Source organism: Acipenser ruthenus, chromosome 4, assembly GCF_902713425.1.
Source record: "Acipenser ruthenus chromosome 4, fAciRut3.2 maternal haplotype, whole genome shotgun sequence".
NCBI classification, from domain to species: domain Eukaryota; kingdom Metazoa; phylum Chordata; class Actinopteri; order Acipenseriformes; family Acipenseridae; genus Acipenser; species Acipenser ruthenus.
This window is the reverse complement of record NC_081192.1, coordinates 63,370,556-63,392,745: the sequence shown is the minus strand read 5'-3', so window position 1 is coordinate 63,392,745 and position 22,190 is coordinate 63,370,556. Positions and strand designations below refer to the sequence as shown.

Sequence of the window (22,190 nt, the reverse complement as noted above, 5' to 3'; positions counted from 1 at the left end):
ATCCTGTCACAGTCCATAAGAATGATAAAGGCAGCTAGATGTTGTACAGCAGTGGTCGCCAATACTCCAAACACTGCGATCCATTTTGGTGGATCTCAACGGGCTCCGCGATCCACCAGTAAGCTATGACGAACAATTATTAGCGGTATTTAATATAATAGTGTTCAATACGTAATAGCAATAATAAAAGAAAACAACCACAACAACAAAAACGTAACAAACGCTCTACGCTAACTTTTTAGGCACATGTGCGCCTAAGTTAAAAAAAAAAACCAAAAAAAAACAATTTAAGGGCACACACACAAATAAAATAATGATAATGATAATACCATTTTTGCTCATATGTTTTGTTGAATATCTACAGGTCTTTTTTCCTTCCTTACATAACACTTGTATAGTTCAATACTTTTGCATTTTTTTTTTTTAACTGCCTGGTACAGCATGTTCCTCAGAATGTGCTACTTGCCTGTTTATGGTAGCGGGATGGTCTGCATCTCCACACATTGCATACCATTTTGAAGCACTGTGATTAATATATTTTCATGTTAGAACTTCTGGCTCCCTGTTAAAAATGCAGTCTTGCCTACCATCAGTTCCCCTGCATCCTGATAAAATGTGCAAAACATGGATTTTTTTAACATTGTCAAACTTAAGCCAGGGGAAATTTTTTAGCCACTGTTGGTTGAACTTATTTTACAACTGTGAACACGTTGTAACTAACTTGAAGTTCCCTGTTCGCTTTCATCTTCTGACATACCTGCATTGCTCATTTCTTGTAAAGACGCCAACATATATGAATTTGTTATTTTCCTGATCTTGTTTTGACAAACTGTCTGGAGTAGTCATCGCACTGATAAATCAGTGAAATTGGCAGGGTATGGGATTTGTAGGTTTTTTTTTTGTTTTTTTTTTCTTAAATTTAGTCGTTGCCAATTATTTTTATTATTTTCTCCCAATTTGGAATGGCCAATTATTATTTGAAGCTCAGCTCACCGCTACCACCCCTGCGCTGACTCGGGAGGGCGAAGACGAACACGCACTGTCCTCCGAAGCGTGTGTCGTCAGCCGACTGCTTTTTTTCACACTGCGGACCCACCATGCAGCCACCCAAGAGCTACAGGGTCGGAGGACAACGCAGCTCTCGGGCAGCTTACAGGCAAGCCCGTAGGCGCCAGGCCAGACTACAGGGGTCGCTGGTGCGCGGTGAGCCGAGGACACCCTGGCCGACCTAATCCTCCCTCCCCCCGGGCGATGCTCGGCCAATTGTGCGCCGCCCCCTAGGAGCGCCCGTCCACGATCGGCTGTGGAATAGCCTGGACTCGAACTTGCGACGTCCAAACTATAGAGCGCATCCTGCACTCCACATGGAGCACCTTTACTGGATGCGCCACTCGGGAGCGGGATTTGTAGTTTTTAATGTGTGATTAACAGTGGGCAGTGGACACCAATAAACTACAATCCCAGAGTACATTATGATTGAGCTATGAGTTTCGATCTGTGAGGTTTTTTTTTTCTTTTGTTTTATACTTTTCAGCTGAAAAAATAAATCACGTTTATTGTTTATAGTTAACCTTTAGGAATTTCTAGTTGCATACGTGTGCCTAAATTAAAATGTACGTTTGCACAAGCATTTTGTTAGTTTCATATGCAGAAACTGTTGGGATATTTTCACCTGTGCTACTGGATGACACAGAAGGCTCTGCCCATAAGCCGAAACAAAAACTGTTGCCTGCTTATATGCTAGTGCTTGTTCTGATTTGTCCCGAGATCCACCGAAAATCTTTTGTGATCCACGTATTGGCCACAGCTGTTGTACAGTGATTAATACAGAAAACTAAAAAGTTCCAATGCTTGCCGTTTATTTTTATTTTTCATTTTGGCTGCCTGTCTGGTCTTACTTGATACAATAGTAGGCCTGCGCTGTGTGATTGTTTGGCTACATTCCAACTCTCAATTGATAAAATGGCAGACGTGCACTGGGTGACTGTTTGGCTGTTTGCCAACTTTTAATTGCTAATGGCAGCCTCACCTTACTGCAAAGTTTTCCCGGTTATCCAGAGTGCATTAATGAGGCTAGCACACCGCTTGATCACAAAAAGTCAGTTTTTACAATTCCTTCTTTTTAAAGAAAGTCTCTTGGTTCACAAAGTTTAAATCAGCAAAGGCCCCGTTTCTGACACCATTTGTTAAATGGAGTACATGACATGAGTTTATAGCAATTTCAACATTTATTGCCTATCAATGCAGGGTACACAATGTCGGCACTCACCAAAAGGCACGCGAAGGCAGTTTTTATTATTAACTGAATGTTTCCTCAGTTGCAGAACTCGCAACGTTGTGCTTTAGCTCCAGCACAGAACATCAGCTGGACAGCCGTACCATTAATATACAAGTTACCAACTAGCTAACTCAACAATCATTTGTTCTAACACATCCGGCAGAGCAGCCTTTTTATTGGCTAGCCAGCAGACGGAATATAACACTGAAACTGCAACAAGCATCCATTACAATATCGTTCCTTTGATGGTATTGTTCACCTAGATTACATTCCTACCAAAAAAAAAATATCTATTTTTTAAGTGTTTTTTTTTTTCTATTATATAAACAGTTTGTTTTTAGAGAAGAGTCACAGGTCACAGTCAACTTTGTGACTTAGCTGCGATGCCATGTTTGTGGCACTCAAAAAGTACACGACTGGTTAGTGTTATGTCAGAAAGACATACTACATTGAATTATTAACATCTCAGGTGTGGTTTCAGAGTTGTAGGGGTGTCAATAACTGATGCACTTTCAAGTTTGACTGGCTCATCTCAGCAGCAGATGTTGTTCTGCACTGAAATTAATAATGCAAAAATAGTAATCTACATAAGAAGTATGGGGTCTGCACTCCCCATTGCCCAAAAAGTGAGGGGTCGGCACTCACACGCAACCCCACAGGACTACTCCCCTGATGACAGGACTCAAAACTTAAAAAATAGAAGGATGCCTTAAAATGGCAACATTTTTTAAGATTACTGTATGTCTACCAGGCTTATTTCTTAAAAGTATTCAATATAAGAGATGTGGAATATGGAGATATCTTAAGACGGGTCCACAACTGAGCGATCAGTTGCGCAACCCAATTGCTCCCAAAATCAAGCAAGTGCTGTGTCCACATCTGAGCAATTACTTGTTTTTTACATTTTCATTCCATCTACAAGGTGAAGTAGTTATTTTGGTTTTGACAACTGAGTTGACACTTTTTTTTTTTTCCCCTGTCCCGTGTCTATAAGTTTAGTGTATTTATTTTATTTCATTTTTGATAACTGAGGTGACACTTTTTTTGGTCAGGTCGGAATCTATCCAGTAATTAACGAGGAAGAGTTGGCTGTTATTATTTTGTCAACTGTTGTTATTTTAAATGCCATATTCCCTAAAGAAAAAACATTGTAAAAGCTAATTGTAATTTTTAAAATTTGCGCTTCTTTATGATAGGTTATGCAAGCCGTGCAGTCAGCATTATAAGAACCAATCAGAGTTTGCAAATTGCCACGTGATCGCCTATGTCTACAGAAGTCACTCAGGAGGTTGTTTGGAAAGTACAGCCCGGCTTTACTTCAAGCAACTGGTTGCGCAACTGCTCGCAGGGACATACACATATAATCAACTAAGTTGTGCAACTGATCACTCAAGTGTGGACCCAGCTTTAGTATTCCAAATGCTTGCTGTTCTCCATGCATTCAAAGTTAAAGTTACACAACTGGACATAAACAAAGCAGGTATATTAAGTTAGGTTGAGTAAGTTAGCTTGTTTATTTCTTAGTTTGTAACAGTTTGTGCCTGAAAGATGTAATAACTTACTCTTTGAATTAAAGACTTTAAAAAAACTTCCCAAGGTCTATTCTGCAGTGCATACTATCAATAATAGTAGGCATCTTTTCACCTTTAATTGTAGCTGTACTCTTCCCATGGAACATTCTAGTCTTAGCGATGGGAGAATTCCATAACTACTGTAGATACTTTACAGTAACTAAATTATCCATCAGCTGGGTACGAAGGAGAGAATTTATCTTTACCTTTAAGTTACTCCAATATTTGGTTCCCTTAATGTATGACTGACTGTTTTACATAAAGCACAATGTAAAGATGTGTCTGAAACTAATGTATGAATTATTGTAACTATGAGTGTGGTTCAGGGGGCAGAAGCAAGGGCTCCTCCCCTTCCTTCAATCAGTTTGCTATTTAAGCCCTAGTTCAAGCATTTCTCCCAGTCTGTACCCATTTTGCTCCTCCATCCTCCCTTTCGCCACCTCTGCAACTGCATCTCCCTCTGGGAGCAAATGAAGCTTGGTTCCCAGCCTTGGAGGTCCGTCAGTGCCAACCTCACTCTTTAAGGGAGGTTCTCCGCAAGCCAGAGGGGAACCCCTTGGCCAAAACCACCACACAAAGCACAAACCAATCTGTTCCTGCACAGACATTGCTTCTGCAGTGAATAACTCTTGTGAAGTTGATGTTTAACTGAGAAAAAATATTGTCAGTTAAATAGGTACATGTTCGCTGTTTGTCAGATGATCACCTAAGTCTTAAACCAGAGCTCCTGACCTTATTACTGCTGAGTCATCTACTACTTCAGTTTAAATGGAAACCAAGTTTTGAAAAAACCACAGACCAAAATACACAACATATCCAAAAAGTAAAACAAAATATAATCTATAGGAGACTTGGTGGCCCAGTGGTTAAAGAAAGGGGCTTGATACCAGAGGTTCTGGATTAAATCCCAGCTCAGCCACTGACTCACTGTATGTGACCCTGAGCCAGTCATTTAACCTCCTTGTGGTCCATCCTTCGGATGAGACGTAAAACAGAGGTCTTCTTGTAAGTGACTCTGCAGTAGCAGCTGTTGATACATAGTCACCCCCTAGTCTCTGTAAGTCGCTTTGGATAAAAGTGTCTGCTAAATCACTAGATGATAATAATAATAATAATAATAATAATAATAATAATAATAATAATAATAATAATAATAATAATAATAATAATCTACTGTATGTCTTCACTACATACAGTTATACTATTTACCCTGCATAATTTAGGTATGCAGAACATGTTCTGGGGATTTGATTGTTACTAACAACCTAATGAAAATGTAAACCAACATCTAGTTGGCTGTTATAATACTAACATGCTAGGTAATTTTAGATTCTGTGGTGTTAAAATGCAGACAAAGCCAAATGGAATTGTTACAGATATTCAGACCTTATTGTTAAAATCAAATGTCCACGTATTAATAATGTTTGAGGCTATCAAAAACACCCTATTAATTTTGTAGATTCCAGATCCAACTTGGTGACATGCAAGAGTCTTAAAGAAACACTTACATTTTTAAACCCTTGTAGACGGTTTCTAAATTTTGTACAAATAAAAATATAACAGGAAACAGATACTTAAAAGCTGACTAAACAGCTTTGTGGATATGCTACAGGCTGGGAAATAATGATGTTATAGGTTTAAGAAATCTGTGTGGGAGTTGCAGCATTTGTAATGTGGTCTCCTGTGCTCTTTAGAGTAGGAAGCAATTAAAAAATCTAGGCTTGTGTCCATGAGAAAGTCTGTAGGCAGATGTTAGTATTGATATGAAAGGTTTTAGTTTTAGCCTTTTGCAGTCCTATGTCGGACCAGGTCATTACAATTTTCCCTTTTCCGGTCCGATGTTGGACCCTGTCCGACATCATCAAAAAGATGTCAAGCACAGGTCTCGAGTCATTTTTTCTCTGGAATCAGCCGAGAAAACCATTCAATGGCTGAGTGAGACCGATAAGAGCCGAAAGAAGACGAAAAAAAAGGGACGGATCTGAGCAATACACATAGTCCCTGCATCACAGACCTAACACGAACAAACAAGATAGCTGCTCCCGCATCCAGCGCTCAAAAAATATCACGGACATTTGCAGAGCTTTTTGAGATGTTATAGTAATAAAATAATGACTTGGATCGCATTATTGAGGAGTTTGGTGATAAAACGAGTGATCAGGAGATGATTTATCAGTATTCACGACTATGAAGAGGTATGTGATAAATATAGCGAACAAGGGGTGGGGCGGGGCTGGAGATGCAGTACTGAGTGTCCTGTTGATATGCAGTGCCTTTTAAACCTGTTTTACTTTGAATAAAATTACTTTTAAACCGTGCATGTAAAATAAACAGCGCGTATGAAAATAAATTGGACCTGACGCGCCTGACAGGTGCTGAATAAATGGACCGCTAAGGGTTAACATACACCAATAACCTAGTCCAAACACTATATCACAAAATCATTAATTTAATAGATTATATATCATATTAGGCTCTATTCATTTGATCTGAACAGTGGTAAGGTTATTAAACTAAAGTGTAAAAATATGTAAAATTAAAGGTTATTAAAATCTGGTGTAAAAATACAGTACCAACACAAATTATGGAAACAACAAATGATTTATAGCAAGGCTAGGGGTGGGGATTGTTTTGCCCATTTTCCTCTCAGACCCCTCACTGAACTTGTGAGATGGATTGCTCATTAAAATCCTTAGCACATTTTTAAAGAGGAGAGAATTGTCTATTCAGGGAGACCAAGATATTTAGTGAGCAAGTAGTCTGAGTGAGGTTATCCGGCAACAAACTCCCCATCCCCAGTTGTACTGCTTTCTTAGAAAAAGGAGAACATTTTGGGGTACCACTCTACTTGTGAGGTGTATTGCTCGTTAAAATGTTTTGCATATTTTTAAAGAGGAGACGAATATCTACCAAGATATTTTGTAAGTAGAGGGTCTGAAAAACAGGCATATATAAATAAAATTTCCATCTCCAATCGTTGTATCATTGTGTAAATCGTTTGTTGTTTCCATAATTTGTGTCAGTGCTGTATGTAAAATTAGATTAAGGGTTATTAAAATGTTGTGTCTTTGGTCACAGGTCAAAGTAGAGAATATCGCTAGATTTCGTTCAAGGAGTTTCTATTGGGACCTGTTTTCCACTGTGTTGCATGACTCTTTATATGCCACAGGCTCATTGCCTGTGTTTATTCTGGTGGGAAGATGAGTAAAAACATGCGTTAAGTAAGGAATGCACCATCACAAAAACATCTGATGGTACTGATTGTTTGATTGTCGATCTACATTCATTCTGTATTGCCCCTAAATTGTCTTAAATTTGAATGACTATCATGTTTTCAACATTTGATTGTACATTATTTAGATCAGCCGTTCCCAAACTTTTTTTACCTGAGGCCCTCAGCCCAGTTTGGGAACGCACGATTTAGGTTCAGTAGTTTAAACCGGCTATTATTTCCATCCCTAAAATTTAAAGTACCAGTAGTTTATAATACATTAGTATTACATAGTGTTGATATTAGTTGCAGCTTTTGTATACATCTGTAACCTCTTAGTTTAAAGAACTGCCATATAAATTCCAAGCCACATGATAAGAAGCTTTGCCAGTGGAAATTTGCTTTCGACTCAAACCTCCACATGCAAGACTTGAAAGGCCTGTCCATGTTGGAAAAAAAAAAAGATCATGTCACCTTCTCTACACAGATTGGCAAAAGTAACATCATTATAAATCAACCTCAATAAAGCCCCACACATACACAGTACTGTAACCCATAGTTAATAGTATATACCAGTACTGTATCTGGTATGCTGGTTCCTTTAAGGATTTTATATTGTTTTTCAATAAAGGCCATTCCTGCTCAACTGGACCAAATTTCTATGGACGTGTTTCTTCCGTTTGCGGTTGATGTTGCATAAATCACAGCCGATGGAGAAAGGGGTTCCACGGTAGAGATCTTGTTCATGCTAAAGAAGAGCTGTGCATGTCCGATATTCACACTATTCTTAATTAATCTGTTTCACTTTGCATAAAACAATGCATTCATTGTAAGCAATCCTAAACAGAGCGACTACCAAGGCATCTTCTAGTGTTGTAATGTGCAATGTAAGGCACTACTGAATACATTAGTAATCTATTGAAAAGAACACTATCCATCACACCATAACTTAATTATCCATACAATTGAAGTGCATGGACGTTTAAACACCTTCATTTTAAAACGTCCATATTGTAGCGCCAGTGCAGTCGCCATGCAAGGTCCCTTATTGGGACAGGACTTAATTCTGGACTGGGGAACAGGGTGGGAAATTGTTCAAATGTGGTTGTGATTTTATGCTACACTCTTCTGTGTGTGAGCACTGTGCCTGTCTGTGTGACAGGGTGTATTCTTGAGACTGTCGCGGACTCCACACCCTTCTCTCTCTCTCTCTCTCTTCCTATGTGCAGTCTTGTTTTACCTGCTAGTTTGTTCGAGTCTGCTGTCAGCCTATCCCCTTGTGTGATTTCAGTCCCTTATCCCGAGCGACTGGGGGGAGCATGGCGCTATAAAGAGCGCTGTCCTGCCAGTGTGAGAGTAGTGTGTTTGTGGTTTGCAATCACACCATAACTTAATTATCCATACAATTGATGGCTGTTTAAACACCTTCCTTTTAAAACGTCCATATTTACAAATATCTATTTTTCTGTTTCTTAAGTTGTCATCTATAAAACGTAAGAAATAAATACAGGTTTGGTGGTTAAACAAAACATGTGTACGTTGTGCTCCTCCTAGTGGCAGCATAATGCTGTTAGTCATAGATATAGAAGGCATTATTTCCTACTTTCTGTAAAATATAAAATATTTTACTTGCACATAGTAAAACGACGTAAAAATATGGTTTGTATTTTGTGAGCCATAACACACTGCTAACCGTTAGAAGACAAATAATATGCAGAAACGAGACCACTGTACATACCTGTAGGTGGGAAGTGGCTATGGAACATTATACTGATACCCTAGATAAGATGGTGTCTCTAACCGCACATCAAAATGATGTCATGTCCTATCTAATCCTTCTATATCTATGCTGTAAAAAGGACAGGACATTGATGTTATAGATGGGCGGAGCTAAGACAGGGGCAACTGCCTGGAGCCCAGAAAGGATATTTTTGTTCAGTCAGATTGCATATGGGGAGCAGTGTATTTTGTAATGACCACTGGTGTCCAGCTAAATTAGAAGAAAAGCTGGAGTAACAATGCTGTGACTGTTGATAGTCAATGCAAAATTAATTCTTATACATTCTTCAATAATGGTTATAAAAAAGAGGTACGAAAAAGGTGTTGATTATGCAGAACCGTTATATCGCACATTTCTTACAACAGGATTGTAGGGTAATTATTATTTAATTTTGTAATGCATACAACTGCCGCCAAACAGTGTCTTTACTGGGTTAATGCTGTATATAGGTTCAAAGTTATTGTTACATCATGTGTTCAAATCTCACCTCTGCTGTTTGTTTGGTGTAACAATTCAACACTTTCAAAAGATAATTGTAAGTGATTAAGTGAAATATACAGGCAGGAAGTGGTAAAAAAAAAAATCTACCTTTTCTTTCAGTATTTTATTAGTGTATTCCCCACATCCATTATGCTCATGAATCAGAATTGAAATATTTACTCTGGAGGAGCACGGACAAATAAACACATGACAAACATTGGCAACTCTACAGGGATGAAACTAAGTTCTTTTTTTTTTTTTTATTCTACATATTTAAATAACAATAATAATAAAAGCCAAAAACAGACATTTCAGTGCATTCACACCTTCATCAGAGCAACAAAGAATAAACAAGAATCACACAAATATATACAACTACATAATTAACAACAATAAATGGACCCCAGTTACACGATTTACACAAAACCACAAAATCATACAAAATTAACTTTCAAAAATATAAATAAATAAAAAGAAGGAAAAAAAAAACACTTTGCATAAAACTTAAGTTGTAATTCTTCACAGATACTTCATATCTACTTCATATCTCTCAGTGGCGGACTATGACTAAAAATCGGCCCTAGCATTTTAAAGTGCACCGGCCCACGTTGAGGCTGTGACGAGACTTATCAAGAATAAAATGCGGGATTTGCGTTCTGACAGAGAATTCATAAGACGTTAGCAAATTTCAATTACTTAACTAAAAACAGGCTATCTTGTGATGGGGCTGTTTTACTATTTGCTGTAAATATACATAAAACCACAGGAGACCTACAGACATAGTTAGAATACAGTGTACAAATTCAAATTGGTTTGCTTATTTATTTCAGTACCCTAACATGTTATTATTGCAGACATTTAGGAGGTAATATCCAAGGTAATGTTAACACGCTTTTATATACAAGCCAGAGATGCCAAGGGTTGGCTGTCCTAAAGAGTGAGATTCAAGGCCAAAGAGAGGCTTTGCAGGTGGTGTGTTAGGTCATTGCTTAAGACAGGGACTCTCATTTTTGGTCCTTGGTGACATCCATTTTAAAACAAACTTACTTTTGTCGATGCAAAGTATTGATTGGCTAGTTTTTGTGGATAATAAAATTAAATTTGAGATATACCAGTGGGCACCTACCGCTAGAACTGGAAGCTGACGGTACTGAATCAATTTAGAATCTGAAACTGGACGGGCCAGGCCAGTATATATATATATATATATATATATATATATATATATATATATATATATATATATATATATATATATATATATATATACTGCACAGACAATGCGTGAGATAAGCGTAGGAATGCGTGTGAGCGTGAGATAACATGCTAATGTGCGTCTCACGTTCAATGTGGGAGATGTACAGGTGAACTTACTTTCTACCTTCACTGCTTCTGTTCTATCTTTTCTCTTCTTTCTACTAACTTTCTGTTTCATGAAATAAAATGACTACCCTCAAACAATAAGCAGTTATAAATGTGTAGCTCTGTCTACTGGCCCAGGCAAAATAATAATAAAGAGGACCTATGGATCAGCCTACTGCTGGCTCTCCTCAAGATCGGCACTCACATTAGATGCTAAATCACCTAATTCTGCAAGTTGTTGCTCAATAACAGGAATATCTGCCACAGGATGAGGAATATAATTTAATAACATTGCATTCGCATGACGATCACGAGTCCCAATTTGAAGTTGATGAAGATGGTCGAGAAGGGCCGCCGCGACGACTAAACAAATCAGTTATTTCAACACATTTTTGTGCTTCAGCTTCTAGAATCTTCTGCTTTTTTTCTCTAATTTCCTCGGCTTCGACTTTTCGTTTATTTGATTTATCCGTCTCGAGCAGGGAGTGCAGATCTACTAATACTGATGTCTATCTTTTTTTTTTTATTATTATCAACAAATGATGACCCAACATTTTGCACTGATTGGCTCGGGATTAGGGAGAAGCCACGCATGAGTGTGTGTGTATCGCTGTGTTTTTTAAATAAAGTTGCTGAGAGGGAAGTCCCCTCAATTTGTATTTAATTACATTATTTTGGGTGAGTTCTTAATGTAGTAAGTCATTTGAAGTCTTCGATTTGATTAATCTACACGTACAAAATAGCGAAAGAAAAAAAAATGAGGTTTACTTTTTTTCTTTTTCTTCATGATCATCGGCCCCTCTGGTATTTGCCAGAGCCGCCAGCTTACATTAGAAATTGTGAAAACAAAAGTCTGTTTCTTATGTCGTCTACCCATCACCCTCCAATGAGTGGGCTCCAATAATGGCGCCTGTAGTGATTAACGCATTGACTCAAGGGATTGATAGTCCTATAAGGATTAATTACAAACACGTATTACTGGATAGTGCTTCTTACTATCCTTGGTGTTGACTCGTAAAATAAAAGTAAAATAAAATAAATAAATAAAAAAACATAAACAATACGACATTACCCAGACTACATTGCGCGTTTCGCAAATAACTGATTTTTTTTAAAGGACCACCTCGGGCATGCAGTCGTTGGGGAAAAGGAACAGATCTGCATACAGTATGCGACCGGTAAGAATGATGTCAAATTTAACCCCACACAAACTGAAAACTAACATCGATTAATTAAAATGTAATTACGAATTGAAATGTCATAAATTATTTAATATACTACAGCTTTGTATTTTATGTTAAGCACGACTTGTGACATATTAGTCCATTTGAGGTAAATAGTTTATGAATACATTTATATAATGTTAATTTAGGAAAGTAGCATTTTTGTGTTTTATTTAATAATATATTATCATGTTTGTTTCTCTCTGTGTTAAATTAAAATAGCTGTAATAAAATGGATTTACTCATGAGTAACCTACACACACACACACACACATATATATATATATATATATATATATATATATATATATATATATATATATATATATTAGCTCAAATATATATTCTTTAATATATATATTAAAGAATTTAGTTGTCACCAATGATTTTTACCCCGGTTTTCTCCCCAATTTGGAATGCCCAATTATTATTTTTATTCAGGTTCACCGCAGCAACTTCCGCTCCGACTCGGGAAACTGCGGCAGACACACGTATCCTCTGAAACGTGTCCTGCCAAGCCATCTTTTCTCGTGCTGCAGGTCTACAGCGAAGCCACCAGATCCATGGTGCCGGAGGACAACACAGATCTAGGTGGTTTCTACAGCAGACCCACAGGCACCCTGTCGGCCACAGGAGTCGCTGGTACGCGGTGAACCGAGGATTACCCTGCCGACCTGAGCCCTTCCCACCCGGGCGGTGCTCGGCCAATTGTGCACCGCCCCCTGGGAACTCCCGGTCACGATCGGTGATTGCATAACCTGAACTCGAACCAGCGATCTAGAGGCTATAAGGCGCATCCAGCACTCCATGCACGCTTTAAGCCCGCCGCACACAGCCCGACTCAAGCCGTCCCGACTCATCTCATCTCAACTGGCCATACAGAGTTTGGATGAATCGTATTAGTGTGCGTGCCCTTAAAACCAAGATTATGCAGATTTCAGTCGGGATGTCTTCAGATTTGAAGATTGAACATGTTGAATCTTTTTCAGACGCAGTTTCGTTCAGATGTGATCAGTCTGTCTGTGTGCAGCGGTTGCCGACCAAGACTGACTGAGACAGATTCATCATAAGGGTGTCAACCAATGGTGAAGCAGGTTTAAGTGACGTAGCTTGTCATGTAACTTGTCACAAGATGGCGGAATATTGACAGCTTTAGTTCCACAGGTAAAAATACATTAGTCTTGAATTTTTGTCCTGAATTCAAAAATATCAGATATGTGCGCATTTGAATAGGTTTTTTTTAGGTGTTTACTAATCAAAGGTAAATTATCAATTTACCTTTTTATTATCAACCTACTGGCAGTCTATATTTTCTTACTGCACTAAAACAGAAGTAACCGGTGTGTCGATCTCCAATAGGTCACAAATCACAAGCCCCTAGATCCATGCTCAGAAGAAAAAAAACACGCCAAAGTCAAATAAAAAATCAACAGGTTGGATTTTATTTACCACAGGCTAAAGTGTAGTAGACAAGATATACAAAAAGTCAAACACTGCCTGAAACGTTTGCACGGTGTAAATGGTCAATTAATTAATAGGCTAAGCGCTTCTTTTGGTTGCCTCGTAGTGCTGTCTCCGTCATCTAATCAGCATACGATGCCCTGCATAATATGAGGGTCGCTATGTTGGGCTAAGTTAATACAAAAATGTGTACAGGGCAGTATTAATTAAATCTGCATACATAGTAATCACCAGGATCTAGTTGTGGTCCGTCTAATTCAGTCTTAGCAGTGTGCGACACCCAGTCAGGAAAAACTCAATTGTGACGTCAAACCAAAACTGAGCACAACTGATCGCAAAATCTGTGCATACTCAGATGAGATGAGTTGGGATGGCTTGAGTCGGGCTGTGTGCAGCGGGCTTTACTGGATGCGCCACACGGGAGCCCCCTTGAGTAGCCTACATTTATTTATACTATTACAATATTGCAATGTTTTTAAAGATCATTAAATCTTACTAGATAAATTGAGCTGGAATTTAAGGGTCAGTTTTTATTATTTACTCAGACTGCTAATTAAAAAAAAGAGTAAATATACAAGATGAATTAAAAGTAGGATCACAGCTGTGGAAAAACTAATCACAGCAAATTACCTCACGGCTCTCGTTCCACCTCTAAACACACTAACCCCCAGTGACTGATTTGTGCCTCTTAGTATACAGCTGTGCCGGGACTCAATTGCTAATCATTCAATCTGGCCCTGGCAGTCTGCACGTGAACTAATTGTGACTTCCCCATGCCCAAGTACAAACATACATTTTAAGTCACCCGTGCTACATAATAGGGATGTGCACGACAAATATTTTGACTATCGATAATTCCACAGCTGTTGAGGTCGACTAATCGAATAGTCGCCCCCCCCGCCTCCCATTCAAAATGAGACGTACATTAAATGCGAAATAATGCAAAGTGACAATTATTGCAATTGCAATAAATTCTGAACTTTATTTTAAAATACTTAGCTAACACAACAACTTTAACAACTTTGTTAAATAAACATTAGGCTATGTAAAAAAACACCTTCCTATTAGGAAACATACAGAAATGCCATAGTAACAGCAGCAATAACATAAGCATACCTGTCAACTCTCGTGTGAGACTCTCGTATTTTGCAAGCAAGTGTTATTTTTTTTACCGATATTGTCACAAGCTTTTAGCTTTTCCGTTAATTACAATTTCAAACTATAAAGGTTGTGACAATTAAAAAAAAAAAAAAAAAAAAAAGGAACGCTTGCTTATAAAATATGGGCGTCTCCTGTATAATTTTTATTCAATTATTAATTTAATTTTCATTCAATAATAGTTTAGCAATGTGAGCTGCGAGGCAAATGCCTTAACATTAGCATCCTTGTGGCAATAATGTTTTCCGGTCATAACAGCGAAATACAAAATGCATTAGACTATCTAGCTAGCTAATTTATACAATCCACTTAACTAAACGATTTACTTTTCCCACGTTTTCAAACCACACACAACATGCAGACTACCGGTCTACGTTAAATCAAATCGGCAACATACCTGTGCGTTCGAGTTCCAGTGAATAAAACATGAATAGCCTGTAGGCAATAGCTTGCTATGTATGTAGCTAGCTTAATAATATTAATAAATAAATGAATGAACAAAAAGGCCTGAGTGGCATTAACGCACTAGCCTTCCATGGAAGCAAAAAAAAAATCCTAACAAAAACTTTAGGAATAGTTAGGCTAGCAATGTCCATTATTATTATCATGTTCACTTATTCTTGTTTAAAAAAATCAGCATGTCCATCAGGTCCGGCAATACTGCAGCAGACGGTGCTCAGGCAGAGTTTGTTGTTTTTGTTTCAACTTCAGAGCCTGAGTAGCTATTGCACTGTGATAAAAATGTGACACAAAACGGCTGGCCGCACCAACTACATTATGTATGGCACCAAGTTTAAAGCCATCGTTGAAGGCGAGCTGCAGAGTGTGTGCAAAGCACAAATTCGAGTCCCATTCAACAAACTCCGAAGATGATGTTGCTGGCATTGTCGTGAACACAGGCAGTGATTTCCCCCCTTAAACCCGAATGGTCTACAGCGGTGTTTAACACATTTGCGAGATTCTCTGCTGTATGCCTCTCTGGCGTGGCGCTTGTCTGTAGAACTACGTTTTTCATTTCCCAATCCTCAATGACGTACGACTCGGTATTCGGTGCAGTCCACGCATCTGTAGTAATCACCACCTTCTCAGCCTTTGACAAGTTTCTGCGGACAGACGCTGCTGAATCGGCATGCATTTTTTTCGAGTCGAGTGGTAATTGTTTTAGTGCAGGGTTTTTCGTGCATGGACTGTGTATTCAGGTTCCACAAATTTCATCAACTCCCGAAATCCCTCACCTTCAACAAAACTTATGGGAAGCATGTCCTTTGCCACCATATTAGCAATAAGGTCTGATGTTTTTTCAGCACGTACGTTGTCACACTGACGAGGCCTCATCGCAAAGGATGCAATGGCGGTTTGTTGCAGTCCTCTTTCCTTTTCTGTCGTTGCTAGCGTCACAGAAGGGTGTTTGGCTTTTAGGTGGGTTAACATACCAGTTGTAGATTTGTGGTAGTTTAATTGCACTGCACATATTTTACACTTAACAGTGTTTTCATTTACTTTGTCAAAGTATTTCCATGCAGAACTTTTCTGTGAGGAAGCCATCGTTAGCCGAGGTACGTTCTAGTTTAGCCAATCACAGACAAGAAATAACAAATCCCACCCTCCAGTCAATCTTCATTACCGCTACATAGAGAGCCAATCAGCAGTACAGGCTTTAAAATAAAATCAATATATGCATTTTTTTTTTTTTAACTTTCGAATGTTGGATTCACTTGTCGATAGGTGCCATCGTTATCGAATAGTCGAATGTTCGACTATTCGGTCTCACCCCTACTACATAACCCAAATAACTATACCAAATACACCCAGGGACAGGGGGTACCCCGTCACACATCTCCCCTCTTGTCCCAAAAGTCATGAGGGTACTCCTGGGCCAAGAACGGAGGCCTCATTGGCAACGTTGGCAGCGGAAATGCTGACAGCGCACCGGCAGGCTCCTCCAGCTGGGGCTATCCTGCCAGCATAAATACTGTCATTGGCAATGCTGACAGCGCCAAGGCTGGCTCCTCCAGCAAAGGCAGTTCTGGCAGCGGAAAGGCTGCCCATGGCAATGCTGTCAGCGGAAATGCTGAAAGCGCCCAGGCTGGCTCCTCCGGTAGTGCAACTACTGCAGGTAGAGGTGGTCTCCTCACCTCTCCCCCTTTCTCTTTAGCCAGAAGCAGGCATCCCCAGGCGGTGTTGTGCAGGCATCCCTGGGCGATGGTGACCTGGCCTCCTCGGGCGATGGCGAACTGGCCTCCCCAGGCATGGCAGGCTTAGCAGCCCTAGGCAGTGCAGGGGTGGCATCCGGCTTTGCAGGATTGGGCAGGAGTTGACCATTGGGAGGCAACGACAGGAGCTGACCCTCGGGAGGTAGTTTCAGCTCCTCTGGGAGCAGCAGGTAGTCTCCCCCTGGCGATGAAGGCAGGAGCAGCAGGTAGTCCCCCCCTGGCGGAGGAGTGGGAGCAGCAAGTAGTCTCCCTCTATCACTGGGGACTGGTGCGGCTCTCCCTTGATCGCTGGGGACTGGTGTGGCTCTCCCTCGATCGCTGGGGACAGGTGCAGCTCTCCTCTGGACATGCTTACTTCCTGTGAAGCTGGAGTAGGCGTGGCTCCTCCCGATGGGATTGGAGATGACAGGGCCCCTCCCATATCTGTAGCCAGGTAGTTGAGTACCATGGCTGAGATGTCTGGGAGGGACACTGGGTGGTGTTGCTGTTCCCAGGTTTTCCATCACTCCCGATCTCAGCCCCACAGCAGGTCAATCACCCTCGGGAGGTCTTTTCTCATGCTTCTCTCAGGGTCCACCAGCCAGTCCCACGACCCCCAGCTGTTCTCCTATCGTATTGTTGCAGGGTGCAGGGTATTCCAGCCGTGGCATCTGTGGTACTGGTCTAAAACACTGGTAAATTGAAAACTATATATTTTTTATCATCATTTTTTTGTGCTCCAGGTATGTAGTTGATAGACAACATGGCTGAGCTCATTAAGCCAATAGCAGCCCATCTGGACCAGCCCCTTAGTGACAGAGACCAGGAACTGATTAGTTTTATAAGGCAGCGGTTTGCTAGCAACAAGAACGGCAAGTAGTATTCTTTTCTACAAACTACTATGAAAAAATTACTGAAGAACATAATAACAAAATATAGAAAATATTTCTACAGCATAAACATCAATCCCTCTTTCCTACTTTCACCTGAAGAAGAGACCTGTGAGGTCTTGAAAGCTTGTGCTTAATTATTGTTTAGTTAGTCCAGTAAAAGGTATCACAATTCCTTCTCGTTGTCTGCTGCCAATACAGAATGACTGCTGCTGGGTGGTGTATTTCTTCATTTTACATCAAAAAAATGTTTTGCAACAGTAACTGACTGGACACATTTTTGGGATAAAATTAACAAACGCCCCACCTCATCATTTGGCATCAGTAGTAAATTAATAATATTTGAATTAATCATGGCCGATCTTGATATTACATTCTGTGTCATTGGCTAGAGCAAATACTGCAGTATAGCATTGTGAAGAATGCATTTAGAAACGTTTTTTCTTATCAAGTATAACCATGTGTTCTGTTTTCCTATGAAGAACAAGGCTATGTTTCAGTGAAGGTGGGAACTCGGAATAGTACTATGTGGAGTCTTTCACAAGATGAGGGAAAGGAGTCAAGAAAGAACTATAAAAGGAGACAAGAACTTCTACACAATGGTTTCTTTACCCCTGCTGAAAAGTACGATTTTTCAGTACTGTGACACACAAGTGTCATCGGTTTGTGTTTAATACTACATTAATCTGCTGTGGATCTGCCTTTCACATGTCTGCCCTAACTGTTTATCCGCCATGATCAATCTCTTCAGCTATGTTAGTTTATTATTGAACAGAAAAGATTAGTTCAGAGAGTGTAGATCCTACCAAAGTTTTCGTACACTGTGTTGTATGTGCTCCGTGCGCTACCATTGCTGGTAGTGTCACGTGAGTTGTTCAGTGTGTTGACTTGATATGTAAATAAATCCTGTTCGGCTACAGGGTGTATCAACTTCAACCTCTGTCTCAGTCTCCTGCCTGTGACTTGAATGCACTCACTCCACATGGCAGACGGCTACTCTGTCACAAGCATAAGTACCCTATATCTTTCTAAACAAGGGATTTAGGGGAGCGCCCTTATAAAAGCTGAATCTCAAAACAATAATTGTGTGAATATAGTAATTGTTACAGCTGTGTATAATGGTATTTAAAACAGGATTCATTCATCACACTTTTTACATATTCACCCTTACTCTGGTCCCACCGCAGTCAGATAGGCGACGGACTATTGTGTATTTTTGGTATTTTGTCCTTTATTCTTAGTTCTGGAATACACTTTTGACAGATGAAATACAACAAAGTTAATATTATATATATATATATATATATATATATATATATATATATATATATATATATATATATATATATATATATATAACTCAATATATTTTAGTTTCATTAACTGGGTCGTTATTTATTTAATTTAAGAACATTTAGAAGTATTGGAGAAGTTAATCTGGACAATGTGGATCTCTTTACCCCCTGTTTAACCACTGAGGATCAAGAGCTGATGAGAGTGAGTGTTTGTCACAAACCTTTAAAACCTTTAAAATCTTAGTTTACTGTATTTATTAATGTAGTTATTTAACAGTTTCTGTGTAAGCAATAATATTTCTCTTCATGCCATATATCTCCTTGGTACTTGGCATGAAACCTTTTTTACAGCTTACTTTCTAAATATTTTGGTTTACCAGAATAGATAATTGCCCCTCTTCAAATTTAAACAAGTGCAGTGCCACTGCAAATATTATATATTTTCTTCATTTAACCACAAAAATGTCTTTCTGTGCAATTACAGGTATCACATTTAGGGGTCTATTTTAATGATCAAAACCTCCCTAAAATTGACAAATCAGATTTTTCTGGAACCTCATTTCACAGTATTGTTATACAGTATGTGTCAGTGTTAATAAGTGAGTCTATAAATCACCACTGGGGTAAACCCCAATTGGAATAATATAAAGTAAAATAGTCCACCACTGTTTAGATAATTAAAATAACCCTCTGAATGTTGTGCCTGTTTTTTTTTTATGTTATTGATTACTGAGATTACCAGTACTTTATTTTTTGTAATACAGTATAGTAATATCACTCAGTACTCAAACAGATGTATAGTGATAAAGATTTTGAAGAAATGTTTTTTTTTAGCATTCTGCTTCAGTAATAATGAAAGTAAATATATCATGTTTCACAGTTTAAAAAATAATAACAGGCCTACACATTTTACTACAATGTAGAATTACTTTATGTACTTGTTTGTGGACATTTGGGATAAAGTCCTGCTTCTGGGGTATAAAGCCAAAAATTTTTTTTACAGTACAAGATAGATTATTAATATGTTTGTATTAATTGGTTGTTACAAAATAATAACGTGGTATACATTTAATATAAAGAAAGGTTGATGCAAGTTCTCAATCTAATGTCTACATGTCTACATTCTAATTTTAACAGAAACAACTTGAAAAGAGACATGGCAAAAAGACTGGTGGTTCTGTGTTTAGTCAAGAAAAAGCAAAAAAGGTAATGATAGAAAGAATATAATAAATAATTATAACTAGGAAATACTGTAATGTTAATTTTATAATCATAGGTAACGTCTCAAACTTCCTTGGGGGCCAACTACAGGTAAAATGGACATGTTTGTCTGAAACTACCATAGCTGTCTAATTGAAATTACTTTTAATAAATACAGTAGAGGCGTAGTGCCCTATTACTCTTATTATTGTTATTTATTTTGAATTATTATTTTTTTAATTGGCTCAAATTAATCTTTGGTCCGATTATACCTACTAAAATGTGAAACATTTGCATAATATTAATATTATTAATCCCTGGTGTTTTTTTGTTTTTTTTTGTATTTGCTTATTTAGTTTTTTCACCAGGATGAAAAAGTTCACAAGCCTGATGAAAATGTAACTGTCTCTCAGGGGCACAATGGTTTTGTGTACATCAGAGAATACTTGGAAGAGTTGGGTTGTATAAGAAATTCAATTCTCACAGGACATCCACTTGCACTTTGCTTGAACGCTCAGGTAGGGACTGGGATGTATAGAATTTTACTCTGTGCCCTTTTTAGCAGTTAGCAAGAAATGTATGGTAGTTTACTTTACAATATAAGACAGACAAGCCAATCAGCCTTTTTTTAGTATTTCATTCCACACCAAGATAAACTCTTGATTGTACACCTACATTTTCCACTAGATGGCCCCATTGTCAAGGTTCATAACTTGAACACAGTATCTGATTATACCTATTTTTTCTTTATCTGTGTCTTTTTTAAAGATGTATTCAGTGGCTGACCTGAATAACATTGTACTAAAACTCATGAGATCTTAAAATCCTAGTAATTTTGTTTAATGCAGAAGGCCACATCAGTATCTTCCACAAAGAAGGTTCTACCCACTACTGCAATCGCAAGTGACTGGAATGCACCAGGTTTGTACTATAGTTTTGTCACATGACTATGTGGAACAAATGACTGGAACAAAAAACCAGCACAACAGTATAAATAGGCACATTTTTAGTCACTCGTGGTTAGGTGTTCGGTGAGTGGAGAACGGGAGAGAGAGAGAGGAGTTAAAATAAATAAGAACGTAAATATTAGTGTTATCTGCTCACCGAACACCTAACCACGAGTGACTAAAAATGTGCCTATTTATACTGTTGTGCTGGGATTCAATTACTAATTAATTATTCACTTGAATCCCAGCACGTGAATTAATTCTGTGCAACCCCGTGCTCACATATTACATTTAACCAGCACGTGAAGTGATTTGTGCCCTCGTGCCTAAATACAAATCTACACTTTTTAAATACACGTGATACATACACCAACATTTACACACAACACGTAACATATAACATACACAGGGGGGGGCACTTTGCCACAAACATTTACAAACTTTTTTTTTTACCCAAAAGATACTGTTGGGAGTATGCAGTACAGCAGGGCTATCAGGGCCAGTGATTCTGAAGAACGGCAAGTATTTTTTTTTTTTAAATCTCACATGAAAATCTGCTGTGCAGTATGGAAAATTACTTTTAACATTCAACTTTACTGGGGTGTATATTGTTTCTTAACAATAAGACATTTTAGAGTAGTGTACAATCAACTGAACTTGCTGGGGAATAGATTTATTTTTTCTTACTCTACAATTTTCAACATACACACACTTAAAAAACTTTTACTTTTCAAGCAGGATTTTTTGTCAAAAGAAAGATCACCTTGCTGAGAAGCTTGAATGGATATACCTGATGATGTGTGGCATAACAAATATGAAGAACAAAGACATAAGGAGCATGGTTAGTCCAGTGTTTAAAGAAAAGGGCTTGTAACCAGGAGGTCCCCCTGGTTCAAATCCCACCTCAGCCACTGACTCATTGTGTGACCCTGAGCAAGTCACTTAACCTCCTTGTGCTCTGTCTTTTGGGTGAGACGTAATTGTAAGTGACCCTGCAGTTGATGCATAGTTCACACACCCTAGTCTCTGTAAGTTGCCTTGGATAAAGGCGTCTGCTAAATAAACAAATAATAATAATAATAATTAAAATTGAACTGAACAGAGACAATAATAAGAGCAATAAGCCACTTCTGTCAGCTGAC

General features: G+C 38.6%; 2 long non-coding RNA genes across 2 annotated transcripts; both read left to right on the top strand.

Annotated features, from left to right (window-relative positions):
* Positions 1 to 18,093: 18,093 nt before the first annotated feature.
* LOC131736916 (uncharacterized) lies at positions 18,094 to 20,100 on the top strand. The gene is made up of 3 exons (XR_009328505.1): positions 18,094 to 18,230; positions 19,016 to 19,103; positions 20,039 to 20,100. It is a non-coding gene; the product is annotated as an uncharacterized LOC131736916 (long non-coding RNA).
* A 366-nt stretch (positions 20,101 to 20,466) lies between these two features.
* On the top strand, positions 20,467 to 21,587 carry LOC131736915 (uncharacterized). The gene is made up of 3 exons (XR_009328504.1): positions 20,467 to 20,619; positions 20,950 to 21,022; positions 21,509 to 21,587. It is a non-coding gene; the product is annotated as an uncharacterized LOC131736915 (long non-coding RNA).
* The last annotated feature ends 603 nt before the right edge of the window (positions 21,588 to 22,190 follow it).